The 17,161-nt window shown below is 38.1% G+C and overlaps 1 long non-coding RNA gene across 1 annotated transcript in view; it reads left to right on the top strand.

Moving 5' to 3' along the window:
- The window catches only part of LOC125095818 (uncharacterized), a 268,620-nt gene that overhangs the window by 230,188 nt on the left and 21,271 nt on the right, over positions 1-17,161 (top strand). Inside the window, exon 3 of the long non-coding RNA XR_007125958.1 lies at positions 16,119-16,356. This is a non-coding gene — a long non-coding RNA (uncharacterized LOC125095818). The remainder of the gene's footprint in view (positions 1-16,118; positions 16,357-17,161) is intronic.

Below are 17,161 nucleotides of genomic sequence, written 5' to 3'. Positions count from 1 at the left end.
TACAGATTTGTGAATCATCAGGCTTACACATTTCACAGCACTCACCATAGCACATACCCTCCCCAATGTCCATAACCAAACCACCCTCTCCCTATGCCCCCTTCCCCCAGCAACCCTCAGTTTGTTTTGTGAGATTAAGAGTCTCTTATGGTTTCTCTCCCTCCTGATCCCCCCTTGCTTCATTTTCTCCTTCCCTACTCCCCAAGCCCCATCCCTGCCTCTCAAATTCCTCGTATCAGAGAGATATGATAATTGTCTTTCTCTGTTTGACTTGTTTTGCTCAGCATAATACCCTCTAGTTCCATCCACAGCATTGCAAATGACAAAATTTCATTTCTTTTGATGGCTACATAGCATTCTATTGTATATATATATCACATCTTTATCCATTCATCTGTTGATAGACATCTGGGTTCTTTCCATAGTTTGGCTATTGTGGACATTGCTGCTATAAATGTTCAGGTGCATGTGCCCCTCCAGATCACTATGTTTGTTATCTTTAGGGTAAATACCCAGTAGTGCAATTGCTGGGTCATAGGGTAGCTTTATTTTCAACTTTTTGAGGAACTTCTGTGCTGTTTTCCAGAGTGGCTGCACCAGCTTTCATTCCTACCAACAGTGTAGGAGGGTTCCCCTTTCCCCGCATCCTCACCAACATCTGTTGTTTTCTGACTTGTTGATTTTAGCCATTCTGACTGGTGTGAAGTGGTATCTCACTGTGATTTTGATTTGTAGTTCCCTGATGCCGAGTGATGTGGAGCACTTTTTCATGTGTCTTAACACAGTCATACTTTAACTGTTAAAAATTTATACTTAGGCATCACTAAAGAAGACAAGACCATTATGATTTCAATGCAGTTCTTTTAGATAATCGTATTTTAGCCAAGGTACTCATGCATTTTTCTAAGCTTTAGTTCACTTATTCCCAAATATGAAGATAATGTAGGGTTTTTATAATGATCAAATGAGATAAATATATATTAATTATGAAGCAAGATGGCTTATATCCAGTAAAGCTATATTTATGCTTTATTGTCATGGTTATCAACTCATTACTGAATTCTTCCTCTGGAGTATTGAACACCTAAGATTAGCTATAATCTTAGAAATAAATATATTTCAGCTAACTTTTATCAATGTATCCTCATTGGAAAAGTCTACATGACTAGATTCAATATATTATGATTCAAAATATGGTCTGCTGTCCCTCTTAAGACTTTTTTCATATACTGTTATTCAGAATACAGCCTTATTTTATATTTGTGAGGAGAATTAATCAGTTCTAGTTGCACTACCTTGCATTTGTTCTTACTGAATTTCACATTTAATTCAGACTCTCAATTTTTTTAGTATGAGTCTGAATTCTTTCCAAATAACTTGGTCTCTGACATTTTTGTTATCTTTTGTGAAGGTAATACATATAACAAGGTAGAAATGCTTTGTGAAAACATTCAGTTTTTTCAGAATTAAAGGATCTGAGAAACATTAATGATACGGTAAAGGACATTTTAATTCAAGAGTAATTCTGTTGTATATTACATACTTCGAACATTTCTCTAATTTCTTAAATATAATTAACCAATTAACCTCCAGAGATACCCATTAATGTAGCAGGAGTAAGATTATTCATAAATTTATGTGCTCAAAGCTATCACTATCAAAATATTATTAAAATATTCCAGATTTTTTTTGTCTAATTCTTAAAATTTCATGATATTTAAAAGTCATTATAAAATGTCATGAAATCCCTTCAAGTAAGGCATCAGAATGACAAAGGACACTATCCCTCATTAAGCAGGTAGTATAGTGTAGTGGGGTGTAGATAGTCTCTGGGGTCATACAGGCCATGCCAAAATCCAAGCACTGCCATTTGCTAGATTTTGAGACAATCATTTTATCTCTCTAAATCTTAATTTATTCATCTGTAAAGTGGGGATAAGAATACCGATAATGTAAGAGGAAGTCTCTGTTGAGCCAATGAGACAATACACAGGAAGTACAGAGCAAGGTAGCTGGCACGTCATATTTAATAAGTTTTAACTATTTATATCATCACTGTAGGATGAACTGCCAGTTCAAAATATGTACCTCCAACAATAAACACATGTTTTACTATCATAAAGAGGAATCATAAAGGAGAGCAGAATGATCAGATATTGGCAGGGGATTAAGACTTCTCTTGCCTTCGTACTTTCCCAATTATTATATTACCGAACCTTGATTCTGAAAAGGTGATTGCTTGATAGAATAAGTGCCCCCAGCAGGTTTGAGGAGCAGGGTATGGATAGACATCAGGGTAGGACCCTTAACTCTGCCTGATTCCTACAAGGCGGTTAAAGGATGGGATGGGAGCCAGGGTGTTGCTGATTACTCCCAAAAGATGCAGAGTCACATCCCTCTTTGAGGGTCTCGAGTTCTCTAAGCCCACAGTGCTTAAGCAGTATCAGAGTCGCAGAGATGAAACAAGTGGAATAACCTTTGAGTGGATATACATTATGAAGTGTTGATAAAAATCTCAATTCTTATACCTACTTCAAGTCAGTTTGAGACACAGATTAATCCAATGAAGAGGAAAGCCGTTTTTTAAGTTCATGAGACCAGTAAAATAAAAGCAGAATCTGGGCTAGTATGGCAAAATTTGCTTAACAAATGGCTTAGTCTATTGCCTCACCTGTAATCCAAAACCACATGCACTAGTTGAATTCGGGGCGTCTTGAATTGAAGGCCCTCACTTACTTTTCGCCCTTATGTCAATAGGCAAGAGATAACAGCAGAGGACGGAAACCTTCTTTTAGATCAGGAATCGGGGAACTATGGCTGACAGGACCAATCTGCCTGCCTTAGTACTGCACATAAGCTAAGAATAGTTTAAACAACAAACAAACAAATATAAACAAAGATTACGCAGGAGAGATCATTTGTGGCACCAAAGTCTGAAATGTTTTCTATCTGGGCCTTTACAGAAAATGTTTAACTGACCTTTGTTTTCAATCTGTGATCACAAGCCCAACTCTAAAAGCCTTCTAGAATACGTGTCGATGAGCTTTCTGTAAAGGTTAGAGATTAAATACTTAGGCTTTCTTGGCCATGTGGTGTTTGCTGCAACTACTCAACTCTAATGTTGTAATATGAAAGCAACCACAGATAATAAGTAAACAAACAAGTGTGGCTGTGTTTCAATAAAGTTTTATTTGCAAAAATAGCAGGCCAGATTTGACCCTATGGTCACAATTTCCCCCCCCTATTCTAGGAGATTGCTCTTCTGTCTGAACTTAATCTATATGCTTGATTTTCTCATTATATTCTTGCTTTGTTCTCTGAACTCAATTCTTTTGTTACGGCCTTTTTAACCTTCTCTTGCCTTCTCCAGGTACCATGACTTAGCTCTTTTTATGGACTTTCATTTTCCTAGATTTCCAGAATTCCTGGCAATGACTTCCTGCTCACCTGTGGTCACACTACCCATTAGGTGATGCCTCATCTTTCTTAACTTATCTGTACTGGAGCTCAAGTCTCAGAGCAACAATCCCCACCCTCCAGCCCCTTTTATTCTTCTGACTTTGAGAAAGTTCTTAAAAACAATGCTAGCCTCAAAGTAATCCTCGTTTCCACACAAGAGGTAGGTTGACACCCACAAAAGATTATAGGCTTTGGAGTTAGATAGAACTAGGCTCAAATATTTGGTTATCAACTTTCTGCCAGAAAGTACTTAAAGTTTTTTTTTCTGAGCATTGCTTCCCACAGTCTTACAATATTTCAGGGTTTTTCTGAAGATTACACATGTAAATGTATGTAAAATATCTGGCATGTTAGAGGAAACAGCCAGTATCTGTTTGACAATGATAATCAAAAATCATGATTGCTGTAATTGTCCCCTAAAATGATTCTCCTTTTAGTTTTGTCTCTTTCATCTGTTATGCACACAAATGTTAAATTAATCTTCCTATTATATCTTTTTCAAAATCTGTCTCCTGAACGAAAATACCTAAAATGATTTCCAGTTGTGCTGATGGAATATGATATTTTAATAACCTAAACCTACAGAGAGTGTTGGGATTAAACCTTCTTCACTGGGGTCATCCAGACTAGAAATCCCTTAAGAAAAGGGGATAAAGGTTACCTTGCATGGTAATAAATTTAACTTTTTCACACAAATGTTCTACTAATTTCTACACAACATTCACTCATGCCCCTACATACACACAACCCCAGGTAATAAAAATGATTCAAATATGGCATCACCATCAGAATGTGCACCTATATCTCTGCTTCCTTTTTGACCTAAATTATACTGAAAATATACTTGATTATTGAGTGCTTATTGCTTAAGCCTTGTTAAATATCCTAGACACTAATAGGGAAGTGTCAGTTGGATCCTTGGGAGAGAGTTAGGAGTGCAAGGGGCTTATTGTTTTAAGTGATGCCAATGGATAGTAAAAGGAGGAAGTGGAGGAGGAAGCAGGATGTGGCAGGGAGAGCTCTCAAGTCATGAGGCAAATCTGACAAAATCATGGTCAACACAGGGAGCACCAGGACAACCGGTGCCTGTTAAAGGAGTTCTGCATTGGGCAGAAATGGCCAGACCACACACAGTACCTCCATAGAACTAGATCACTGGGTTTTGCTTAGGCAAGGGTTGGCCTTGATCCCAAAGGTTTAATGGCTGGAGACTGTCAGCTCACTACATTCCTAACAGCTGAATAAGTTTTCCTTGAAGGAACAACTGAGTAACATGCTCCCCTAGTTTGCACTATGAGATAAAGGCAAAAAAAAAAGAAAAAAAAAAAAGGTACAATTCCTGTGACATATGAAATAACAGAAACATATATAAACTAAAGGAGTTAAATTAATGTATCAATGTTAAGAGATGTAACATGAGCACATGTCCATTTGAATCTCATTAGAGTTTAGAAAAGTGAAAAATCAAGTATTTCAAGAGGCAGGTTTCAATGATCAACATTTTATTAGACAATATTTGTTTGCTTTTAATTTGCTGTTTGTAAAACTTAGTTAAAACTTCTGATTCCATATTTATAGTTTTACAATGGAGTGGCTGGATATTTGATTTAATATATTGTGTCTTGTTAAAAAACAGACCCTTAGATTATAAATTCATTCATAATTTCTCAAAAGGAAATTCCATGTGTTGCTGTGACACAGAATATTAACCTATATGTTTTAAAAATGTTTCCATGCTGAAACTAATGTTAGGGTAGGAAAGGATAAAGCAGATAGACATGGATCTTTATTGCAAAATTTCTCAGGGGCTTCAAAGTGCAAATATACATTGTAATCTCAAAAGGTAGAAGGGGCTAGGTAAATGGAGTATACCGAATTTCTCACGTTTAACATAGAACCAAAACTAGTTTGGGGATTGCTGAACTAACAAACTTAAAGTTTACCCATATGAAGTAATATAGTCAATTATTCCAATTTTTTTTAAATATCCAAAAAATAGACTGATTATTTTTTCAGTTTTTATCTGCATATTTGACATTAGTTAGACAAAGCCCAATTTTCTGTTTCTTTTGTTGAAGGAAAATGTTCTTTCTGAAATAAATCTCATATTTTGAAACCATTAGTTAATAACACTAACTAGAGGCTAAAGGCAGCTCTAATTATTTGCATCATCATCTGGAATTGGCTTTCCTTTTAATAGAGCCCATTTGTACTATAATAAAAAGCATGATAGGAACTGATTAAAGCTGGCTGGAGCAGTTTTCATTTAAGAATTTCTCTTCCTGTGTCAGCCAATGTTTCTCTCTTAATGTTATTTTAATGCAGTCGTTTTATGTTTGAAAATGAAGGCAATCATGTCAGTCCGCGAGCTGGCAAAAGACAGTTATTGATTTTTACAAATCAGTCACCTTTAAAAATCCATATGAGATGAATATTTATTATTTTGCAAGTACAAATCAGTTTCTGTAGAAACAAGAATGGATGTATGATAAAGCGATGCGTTTTGAAAGAATGGAAATGCGACGAGGAATGGCTTGCCTTAATGTGTTCCTTACATTGTGTCATTGTCATAAATGTCCCTCATTGATTATTTCTTCCCAAGTATCAGCAATTTTCATTGTTTGCAGTGTGCCAGATGCAAACACTAAGAAAGTTTAAAAATGACAAACTCTGGAACCACCTTTTTGCTCATTGAGTTATTGCAACTCACATGTAACAATACAGATTTGTCAAACTTCAACATAAGTTTTTCTTATAACACAATGCTGAAATGATTTTGGTAAACTGAATCATATTATACATGAAACCAGGGCAATCATTTTTGAACTGTGTTCTATGGGGCCTTTGGGGGAGAACGCAGAAAAGAATTGCCTTCGAGGTTACTCCAGCGATGAGGATGCAAAGAGAGCACTGGCTGAGCGCCCAGCCTCTCCCGCACCCCTCCTTCTACCAGGAAAGGTACACTTTTAGAGTTTTATGGAATAATTCGTTTGTGGCTTAAACAAACAAAACAAATCAAAATTTGAAATGGACAAATTTTGCTAGGGGAATTTTCATTTTTCAATGTTTATCAGCATGGACCCTTTAAAAATAAATACTAACAACCAATTATGTAAAATCAAGTAAAAACAAATGTTCACACAGAATTCCTTGAATAAAATAAACCCGTGTATAGCGTAAGGACGATAAAATATCCTTGGATAACACAAGGTCCTTAATAAGATTTGGGAGCTTTTTTCCTTGCTTTCATTTTCTTTCATATCCTTCATGTCAGAAGGGAGCTAGGAGTGGAAAGTGGTTCCAGAGAGTCTCTGCTACAGGCTAATGTATGACGGAAAAGATTATTTTTTACTAAGCTTAAGATAGTCCACCTAAGGCAGCAGGGCAAACTATTATTCAATCAATGGTGTTGACTTCCATGTTAGAAATCTCTATCAAGTTTCCTCTGGATTCAATCCTTTCACTACATTTCATCCCTAGAGGAAAGCAACTCTTTTACTTCTCACTGGATCCAGGTCATGTCCTACTGGAACTGCTGCCAATCTTGGCAATTAGCTTCCCAGAAATAATTAACTGGACAGAACAAATAAAGGTTAAAAGATCTTCAGAATGTGACCAGGCATTCAAACAGGTGAGCATGCACTTTGACAGCAGGTTATAGACATGTTAAGGCAAATCACATCCAATTTAGCGGAGACCAGAATCTGAACTAGAGAAAACAGACTCCTGTTACATGAGCTGAGGAATTTGGAGCAGGTTCCCTAAAGGCTGACAGAGAAAGGTGTGGTCCGTTCACCCTTTTCTTAGCAAGAATGTATTTTTAGGGCTATAACAACAACCACAACAAAAGTCTGTATGCTGAACACAAGGAAATGAATTTGCAGAATGCGGATCTCTTTCAGACATATCTAAAAGGCTCATTCTCCCTGCACACTGAATTTACACTGGGTTTATAAGCATGACTCCAGATACTTTAAATTTTCTTTTTGATTAAAGCTCCCTAAATTGTTTCTATTCCTGACAATTTGTTTCATGAAAAGCACCTCATTTCAGGATTTAAAATGTCCATTCCATACCAGTAATCAGAGCTACAAACTTCGTTTAAATCAAAGCTTCTCCCCTCACCCCTCACCTCCAAGGATGCAAAGTTTAAGGTCCGGAAGTTGGCCCTGGGACAGCATGGCATTAACTGTGGTTTCTTTGTAGTTTTCTAGCCTCTCCCCCACTGTCCTGACCACTCTAGGGTCAAGGTCAGGAAGAAAGAGAGTAAGTGAAAAATGGGCAGTGTGGCACATTGTGGTAGGCACAACTCTTCTGTGTGTTTTGTTTTCATTTCACAGGTGCCCCATCCTACTGGGAACTTCCAGGGGCAATAGCAGGACAAAGGCATGCCTCCTCCTTCTGACTCCTGGCTCTCTGCCCTCAGACACAGTCACCCTGCTGGGATTTCCTTTCTCCATGCTGTTTTCCCTGCAGAGTTTTTTAAATGGCTGCAATGAGATCTCTCTCATGGGATGATCTCACTGTCAGGCAGGGGCAACTGTAGCCTCAATCACTTCTCCTTACACTCTCTTACTAAGACTCAGACTCCAGTACCTCGAGCTTTAGGAGATATTTGATTGGCTGGCAAGAATGGGAGATCTAAAATGGTATGCAGATTGTCTCCAAAGAAATGTTCCCTCTTGATATTTCAATACTGCTTTCTCCTCTGTTCTTTGCCTCTTCTCTTTGTCTCTGTCTCTCTCTTTATCTGTCTCTCTCCCTCTTTCACTCTGTCCCTCCCAGACTTTTTTTTTTTTTAAAATATTTTATCTATTCACTTGACAGAGAGAGACCACAAGTAGGCAGAGAAGCAGGCAGAGAGAGAGGAGGAAGCAGGCTCCCCACCGAGCAGAGATCCTGATGTGGGGCTCGATCCCAGGACCCTGAGATCATGACCTGAGCCGAAGGCAGAGGCTTTAACCCACTGAGCCACCCAGGCGCCCCTATATAGGCTCTTTTATAGTTTCCTGTAGAGATAGTCCAGCGCCTGCCTCTAAAATGTTCAAGTCCTTGGTCTCGGCCTTTGGGACTTCCAGGAAATTATCTTAGTGTTCCCCCACTAAGATACATCCATCCCAAACATACCAGATTATTTAAATATCTATATCCCCTTAGACTGTGAGAGATAACTTATCTAAATACGCCCCATCAAGACAAGACCAAACCCTTATTCATCATTATACCTCTAGTGCCTAAATAGGTTTTGAATGTGTAAGATCTGATCCTTTTCTTTACATTCTCTTAACCTGTCAAATTCCTATTTATCCTTCAAGGCTGAATTTAAATATCATTCCTTCGCAAGTCTTCCCTGATCCCGTTCAGCAGCATCAAGTGTTTTCGCTGTCTTCATAACTTCTATATAACTTTACTTGTACCTCTGTTATATTGCTTATCCCCAGCCATGCTTTTACAGGTAATTAACATGTCACTTGTCTCCTTTAATGCTAAATGCGGGCAGAGAAGAGTAATGTGTCCCTGATGCCCTCTTCTGTCTCTGCACTGCATCTAGGCTACTGCCTTCAACACACTAGTATAAAAATAATCTCCTCTCCACCCATGTTTCTTTCTTTCTTTTCAATTTCACTTTGCTAGCAAGAGATCATCAATAGTTATCATGTTGAGTGTTAATGGGTAAGAGTTTTCTGTGTCATGAGAAGGAATGAAAAACTTATCCAAAAGGGGATTTAAGGGCCTACAACTCTTCCATTAAAGAAAACAAAACCTTCCATTCCATCTGAACAGGGTGACCCCTGAGTGCTATGTATTTACTGCACATCCTAAAGGAATTTCTACGGTATCATTCAACAAAGATCACAGGCATTAGAATGACCTGGCTTACACTTAATTGGTTATCAGTTACTCAATTTCTCTGAAATTTGATTTACTCATTTACAAACAGGGATGTAGAGTATACACCAGGAAATTTATAAAAACCACATTTGTGCACATTACCTGACTCATGGCAAGTACATAATTAATAGCTATTATTATTATTATTAATATTGCCAATTCTTTTGGTGCCATCTGTGTGTTGGGCTTGCTGACAAGGGACCTATGTGTCTTCTTATTTCAGATGATGAGGAACCACTGCCCTTCCTTGAAATGTATCAGAGAGAGAGATGTGTACTTTAGGTAGTGAGCTTAATGATGTTTGCAGCTGATATTAATTAGGTTAGGGACTATCAAACATGAGTCAAAGACCATTTTTGCTAAACTGGATCTTTAACACTTAGCAACTGACAGAATCCTAGTCTCTTTGTGATTTTTTTTTAAGAGGAAAAAACATAAACAGATGCCATGAAAAATCTATGTATGTAAGAAAGATTACTCGTTCTGAAAACAAAAATTGTGCCCTTATTAAGACCTCTATCCCATATTGGCCCAGCTGCTCTGTGGACCCAAGAACCTTTCCTGGGTGATTTGTATCTTCTCCCAAAGTAATGGAGTCATGTATTCTAACACCTGGTACCACCTGCTCCTGATAAGCTAAACGGCTTTGCAGCCTCCTTGACTTTCAATGAGAAGATAAAATGATCCTGTGTAGCTAGGAGAGCGTATTATGGGGATGGCAGCAAAAGAGGAATAAATTAAAGCGGACCCTCTCAATGCCCTTAGGTAAAAAGAGACTTAAGAGATTTAAAATGCTGAACCTTGGGTCAGCTGGGCAATCAAATAAGCAGCTGGAAGGATCTAGAGGAAATGTGATGATGGATATTTGAGGCTCAACTGTCAAGAGGGTCTAGATGCACTTTACCATCAGGCCAGGGCTGGAATTGTTTACAGTGAATGTTCCCAATAACCCACAGGTTCTTTTAACTTATCAGTAAAAAGTAAATAAAATTTAAGGATTAGGTCTATTTCCCTCTTCACTTGGTTTTTATTTAAATATATATCTTAGGAGACAAAAACCAGACACTAACATTAAAATGCCCTCTTATAGAATACGTCTTACTTCTTTGGCTAAAAGATTAATTTTACAGTAACCCAGGCATTGAGGTCAAGGGAAAATATCAAATACACAGTAGAAAAAACAGACACATGAACTTTTTGAGCATTCTAACCTTTGGGGCATCCTTTTAATGTAGAAGACACTTTCCAGTAGGGATGCCTGCAACTTAATCCCTCTTCCCAGTGTCACTAAGTATTCTGATGCCCCCAAAGTCAGGGAGCTGCTTGAGAGGAGGCAACAAGTAGTTGGAGGGGCTGTCTGAGATCAAATACTGTTTCTATCACTTTTTAGTTTTTTTAATTTTTTAGTTTTTAAAAATTTTTTAGCTTTTTTTTTTTTTTTTTTTTTAAGTAAGCTCTATGCCTGACATGGGACTTGAACTCATGACCTCTCCCCCACAACCCCGAGAGATCGAGGGCTGAACCCTCTACTGACTCAATCAGCCAGGCACCCCTCTATCCCTTCTTTAGGTGTATGACTTCTGTGCTTCATTTTCCCCAACTGTAAAATGAAAATAATAATAGTATCCTGCTCATAAGACTGTTGAGCGGACCGAAATACCTGATTCACATAAAAGACTTTAGAACAACGCACTGAACATAACAGGTGCTCAGCATGTATTTGTTGAATGAACTTCCAAAAACATATACATCTACTTCTGTTTTGACTCCTTGTTGGAAATACAGCACTGGCCATAGTAACTTCATCAGTGATACCAACAGCTTTGCTCACTGGGCTCTTTCAGGTCACAACCTTTGCCTCCGTCATCTCCTTTGTTGCTGGACTGGAATAGAGTGCAGAATTCCTAACCTACCATCATAGCACCTTCATGATGTTCTCTTCTTTCTTGTTTATGCCAGACTTGCATTGTCAGAACAACCCAGGTGATTTCCAGTGGCATAGGATTTGCTCTGACTGGAACGGAGAAACTGCCACTATCCACTGACAAACACATATTTGCACTTGAAGACTAAAGTCAATTATCCGCTATTTCAAAACGCTGTCCACCATGCACGAGCAGGCTGGCTTTTCCGAAGCAGTTATTATGGTGCTATGCAAAACTGAGCATCAGTGCAATCATCTCTGAGTCTTATTGTGTGCTCAAACTTCCCTTTCCTCTTTCTATGACACATTAGCTCTTCTTTTATAAACCTATCATAAGTACAGTACAAGTTAATTTATATTGGCTGGCCCATGATTATCTTAAATAAGCCCTCTCATGGGGCGCCTGGGTGGCTCAGTCGGTTAAGCCTCTGCTTTTGCCTCAGGTCATGACCCCAGGGTTCTGGGATTGAGCCTTGAGTTGGGCTCCCTGCTCAGTGGGGAGTCTGTTTCTCCCCACTCTTGTGCTCTTGCTCTCTATCTCTCTCTCTGTCAAATAAATAAATAAAATCTCTCTAAAAAAAAAAAATCACTCTCTTGCTCCAGTGTCTCACGGGGATGAAGACCCCGGTGTCTGGGTAGGACATCTGGTTACAGGTCCTAGCACCAGCATTGTGTGTAACCTTGGACAGCTTGCTTGATCTAAGCCTCATCTAAGTTTTTGTATCATAAAAAACGGGGTAATAATACAAACTATTCTATAGCATTTTCTGATGGATTAGATGAGACTATTTTAAAACTGCTTATGACTGTGCTCAGCGTCCTACAAAGGCTCAGTATGCTCTATCGATGTTGTTTACGGTTAACCGAGAAATAAAATAACACAGGCCAAACACCTCCCTTTCGTTCTCTTTCTAAGTGTGGGCACACACACACATAGAAGACATGACTGGCGAAGGGATTACCACAGACATTATCTAAATGCTTACCTTAGAGGCATTTAATAAATATTTGTTGAAAGAATACTCTTGCCATGAACACTATGTTTTAAAAACACAAAAGCATATCTCTCAAACATGACATGCCTAAATAAAGGGATTATTTCTACAAATCCCTCATTAATGAAACAGAGAAACATGAGAATACAATGAAAATTCCAGTTCCTTGGGAATCCCTAACATCTTTTTGCTCTGTTCCTTCGTTCATTAGCCAGTTACTGAATGCCTGCACAACTAGTAACAGATCCTTTACTCGAGGAGCTGTATACGGTAGCCTTTGGCTAAAAGCAACAGAGTTCTAACCAGTCAATTAAATTGTCTGTGTGTAGTTGAATTTCACCATTTTTCCTTTTGTAATCCTTACCTTTAGTGTTGATGCCTCGGTCAGTATACTAAGTTCAGTTATGAAAAAGAAGTGAATGTGCGTATTACTTCTTAAAATATGCATAATTGGAAGCTAGAGAATGGGGAGGTCCAAATATTTTTTGTGCCACTCCTTACTATTTCACAGCTTCATACAGGTGAGTGTATGCATGCTTACCAGGAAATCTATGGCTTAAATTGACATATCTTTCCTGCCCCCACATGCTTCAAAAGAAAAAGACATTAAGTTTTTCAGTGTTAAGGTAAACAAACTACCAGTTCATTCCATTTACATATGTCTTAATAACTAAGTTGCTAACATCTTTAGATTATTTTAGTAAGTTTTCCTTCCCTTTCATTAACTTGTTTTCACAGTATACTATTTTTTTTCTGAAGGATGAATCTGTGTACTATTATAGCCAGAGGGGCATTTAAGATAGGGCTTTGCACCTGGGAAACCCATTTAATTACTCGAGCTGTCAAAATGTTTTATTGTAAACAGCTTTTCTGATAGATTCTGTTTCCCTCCTATGAACTATCTTCCCCAGAAGACCATCCTCTTTTCAGAGGAGCTTAAAGTACAGGTGTCATAATTTAGAGGAATGAAGTTTTTATGTTTAAAAATACTCCATCATTCTTCTTATGTCTGATTAAGAAATATTGTATGTTCATTTTTTTTTTGGTTTATGTGCATCATAAAACACTATCATACTAAGATTTTAAAACTTGAAATAAAAAATCTGTCTATAAACTATAGGTAAAAGTAAGATTTTATCTGAGATAAAAAATAAGATATTTAAAGTTGTTCATTTCTAATAAATCTTTTTAGGATACAATCTAACAACATAAAAAAGGCCTCAATGTTATAAAATTTTAGAATTCACTTAAATAAACAGAGTAGCCATAAATAAACTCAGGAACCAAAACAAGCTTTTGCGATAAACAAATGTCTTTTCACACAACACAGTTGAGGTGAAGGAGCTTTTGTCTTATCAGAACTTGATTGGGCCTAACATTCCAAATCTATTAAATCCCTTCTTTTTTGGAACCTGTACTGTCATTCTAGGGCCTGCCCTGGCTTGAACTACCAAGAGCATTAACAACTAAGGAAAGTCTTCCACCTTAATGCAGAGAGGCAGAGTAAGCACCATTAATTCTCAACCCTGGAGTTTTCTCATACAAATGTAAGGGCAGTTGGTTAGGTAGAGAAATACAGTGAGAACTCTATCATGGATTCTCTTTTTAAGATTTTAACCCACTGAGCCACCCAGGCACCCCTCTTTTTAAGATTTTATTTATTTATTGTGAGATCATGAGCGGGGTGAGGGTCAGAAGGAGAAGTAAGATCCCCACTGAGCAGAGAGCCCAATGTGGGGCTCTATCTCAGGACTCCAGGATCATGACCTGAGCCAAAGGCAGGCACCCAGTAGACTGAGCCACCCTCTATTATGGATTTTTAAATATTATCAGAAGCTAACGGATATAATTAGAAAAGAATTATTAGCACATTCACTTAAATGAGGCTCCTATCTACAGTATTATTGCAAAGACAATTTTCTTATATCCTTATGCATTGATAACTGTCACATGGAAATATGGATTGAACCTAACAATTCCTATGAATGAGTGTAAAGTTCAAACAGATGATCTTCTATTATTGGATTGGATGATTAATAAACTAAAAAGACCCCAGCTGCCATTAGTATGTTTTATAGCTTCAAATAGAACTCTAAGCGCAATCTTAAATAATGGAGTTGTTGCGAGTCCTTCTCTACTCAATATTTAAATATTCATACACACTTTCTCACATCAATGTGGGCATTAAACTGTCTATGCGGTTAGTACAGTCTGAAGTATGCTACCGTGTTCTCAAAGATACTGCATTAGAACTCTGTCTATTGAACAGAATGTGGGCTTGGTCCCTGCTTGTAGTTTCTACTCACCCTATCCACACACAGGGCACATGCATGCACGCGCACAGACACACATGCACACACACACACACACACACACACACACGCTTTCTTGCTTTAAGAATTAGGATTATGGTCTTTATCTCAACCAACCAACAATGCAGGTTCTAAGTGTTCAAGGAGTCATAAAGCTACCAAAGATACCAGAAGTGTGGAATACATGTAAAAGTATAAATAACCAGAACAGACATTTGAAAGCAGTAAGAGAAAATAATGGGTGAAAATGTGTTTATAGTATATAGACCAGGGATTGTCAGCTTAGCTGCACAATAATATTATCTGAGAGCTTTGAAATAAATATGCTTTCTGATTTGTTTGGGGTAGGTCTTGGGCATGAGTTTTATTTAGAAGTGTCTCAGGTGAAAATAATGTGCAGAGCTGAGGATATAATTTAGGTTGTGGAGACCTAATATCAGAGTGGCTGGGTAACAGGATGCCTGGTTAAATTTGAGTTTCTGATAAACAATGAATAATCTTTCAATATAAGTATATATCAAATATTCAATGGTGCATACTTACACTTAAAAACTTGGTCATCTTTCTGCAATTGAAATTTAACTGAGAATCGTTTATCTACATGTGCTGAGGTATAAGGAGAGACATATATTTGAGTTCTGCTAGATGACAGGAAATGACTTAATATTTTTCCTAAATTAAAAAAGTTATTATTTTCTAATAGCACTTGTTAGGTTTAGCAGATAAGTGATTATAGTCAGGTGAGTGGTGAAATCATTAAGAATGAAACTCTTAGGATGCCTGGGTGGTATAGTCAGTTAAGCATCTGACTCTTGGTTTCAGGTCAGGTTGTGATCTCAGCATCATGGGACTGAGCCCTGTGTCAAGCTTGGTGCTAAGCATGGAAACCGCTTGAGATTCTCTCTCTCCCTTTCCCTCTGCCCCACCGCTTTAAAATAAATAAGTAAGTCTTAAAAAATATCATAAGACCTTAGAAGGGACTTTGGAATGGGAGCATGTGAAGCAATCCTGGTTATGAGTTTTAGGTCATTTGCAGTGACCACACGTGGGCAAAAGTCCTCATCTGTTCACTCACTGCACACGCTTCCCCACCCCCCTATGGTTCAGACCAGCACACTGGTATTTCACATTGCAGTTTGGAATTTGGGGGCCATTTCTTAACTAACATTAGTTCCTTTGTTTTGTCTTATTTTCTAAATCACCTGTTTTATTCAGAGGACTTGAAGCTTGCATTTTAACAATCCTAAATTTTCTTTGCTTAGATTTGATAGGGTTAGAAAACTCTGACACCAAAAGACTTAAAATAAAAATTATTGGCTCTACTCAGAAAGTTTCTTTCTTCTTTTCTTTTCTTTTTTTTTTTTCTTTAAGATATATTTATTTATTTTTTGCGGGGGAGGCTGACATGGGGCTTGATCCCACGACCCTGAAATCACGACATGAGCCGAAACCAAGAGTTGGATGCTTAAATGACTGAGCAACCCAGGTGCCCAGGTCTGACGATTTGATATAAAAAGATTTCCCTTTTTATATCAGGGATTATTGGTCATGGAAAAGAACAAGAGGAAGAAGATTACCACAGCTTTATCACTACCCCTGGGGAAAAGAAAAACCACTCTCAGTCATCTCCAGCCCACGGGAAAGTCACCTTGGTCTGAACTAGAGAGTTCCATGGAAGAAGAGACTGTGTTGTCTGATGCTCACTTACTGTTTTCTCCAGGATGTCCCTACTTCTTTTGTCTGGATGACTTTTTAAACCTGGCCCGCTTCTGAGGTTGGTTTCTTTTCTACCATGTGAGGGGTTAAAACTGTTGCTTACTCTTTTTTGCTCCCTTTCTTACCTTCCCCAAGAGTTCCTACCCTAACTGAAAGATCAAAACCTGGATTTTTAAGCTGATTTCATCCCTCATGGAGTTTCTAAGATTTTTCTTTCAAAGGCCCAACAATAGTTGTCAGTTCATATGACAAATTCAGAAGGCTTTTCGCCCTTCACTGGGTAGTCTCTCTGCTTCTGAGCAAACACGGTTCTTGGAGCCAAAGTGTTCCAGCCATGGATCTTTTGATTTCCTACTAAATCTTCGAGTACAAGGTAATTCCATTGAGTTCTATTTCCATTTCCACCCAATTTGATGACTCATAGTCAGTGTAATAAGGGCCTTATCCCTCTTTATTTATTTAGTATTTAACTGTGCCCCACTCTAGGTTTCTGAAACCCACAAATAAAATAAAGGATTTAGCTTACGGTCTCTGAGGGCCCTCACCAGGATATAAACTGACGGAAGACCCTGGCTGTTTTGCCGATCTGTGTGGATGTGTGTGCATTGTATTTCGTCTTTTGTTTTGGTTTCACTTCAACTCTCCTACGTTCAACCTTCTCCAAACCATGATTTATATAACAAATAAATTGAGAGCACATGGTTGGAATGACTCAGATTGGCTGGAGAAATATCTGTGGGAGTCCCCTGGGGTGAATTTGGCGTGGTTGCCTCTGACCAAAGATGGTATCAGAGCCAAGAGCAAGGTAAGGAATGACAGAATCTAGGGCAACCAACCAGGTAGTAACTTCTAATGCTTGACAC

Source organism: Lutra lutra, chromosome 3 (genome assembly GCF_902655055.1).
Source record: "Lutra lutra chromosome 3, mLutLut1.2, whole genome shotgun sequence".
NCBI lineage: Eukaryota > Metazoa > Chordata > Mammalia > Carnivora > Mustelidae > Lutra > Lutra lutra.
Note: the sequence above shows the minus strand (reverse complement) of the source record. Positions and strands in the feature narration are given on the sequence as shown.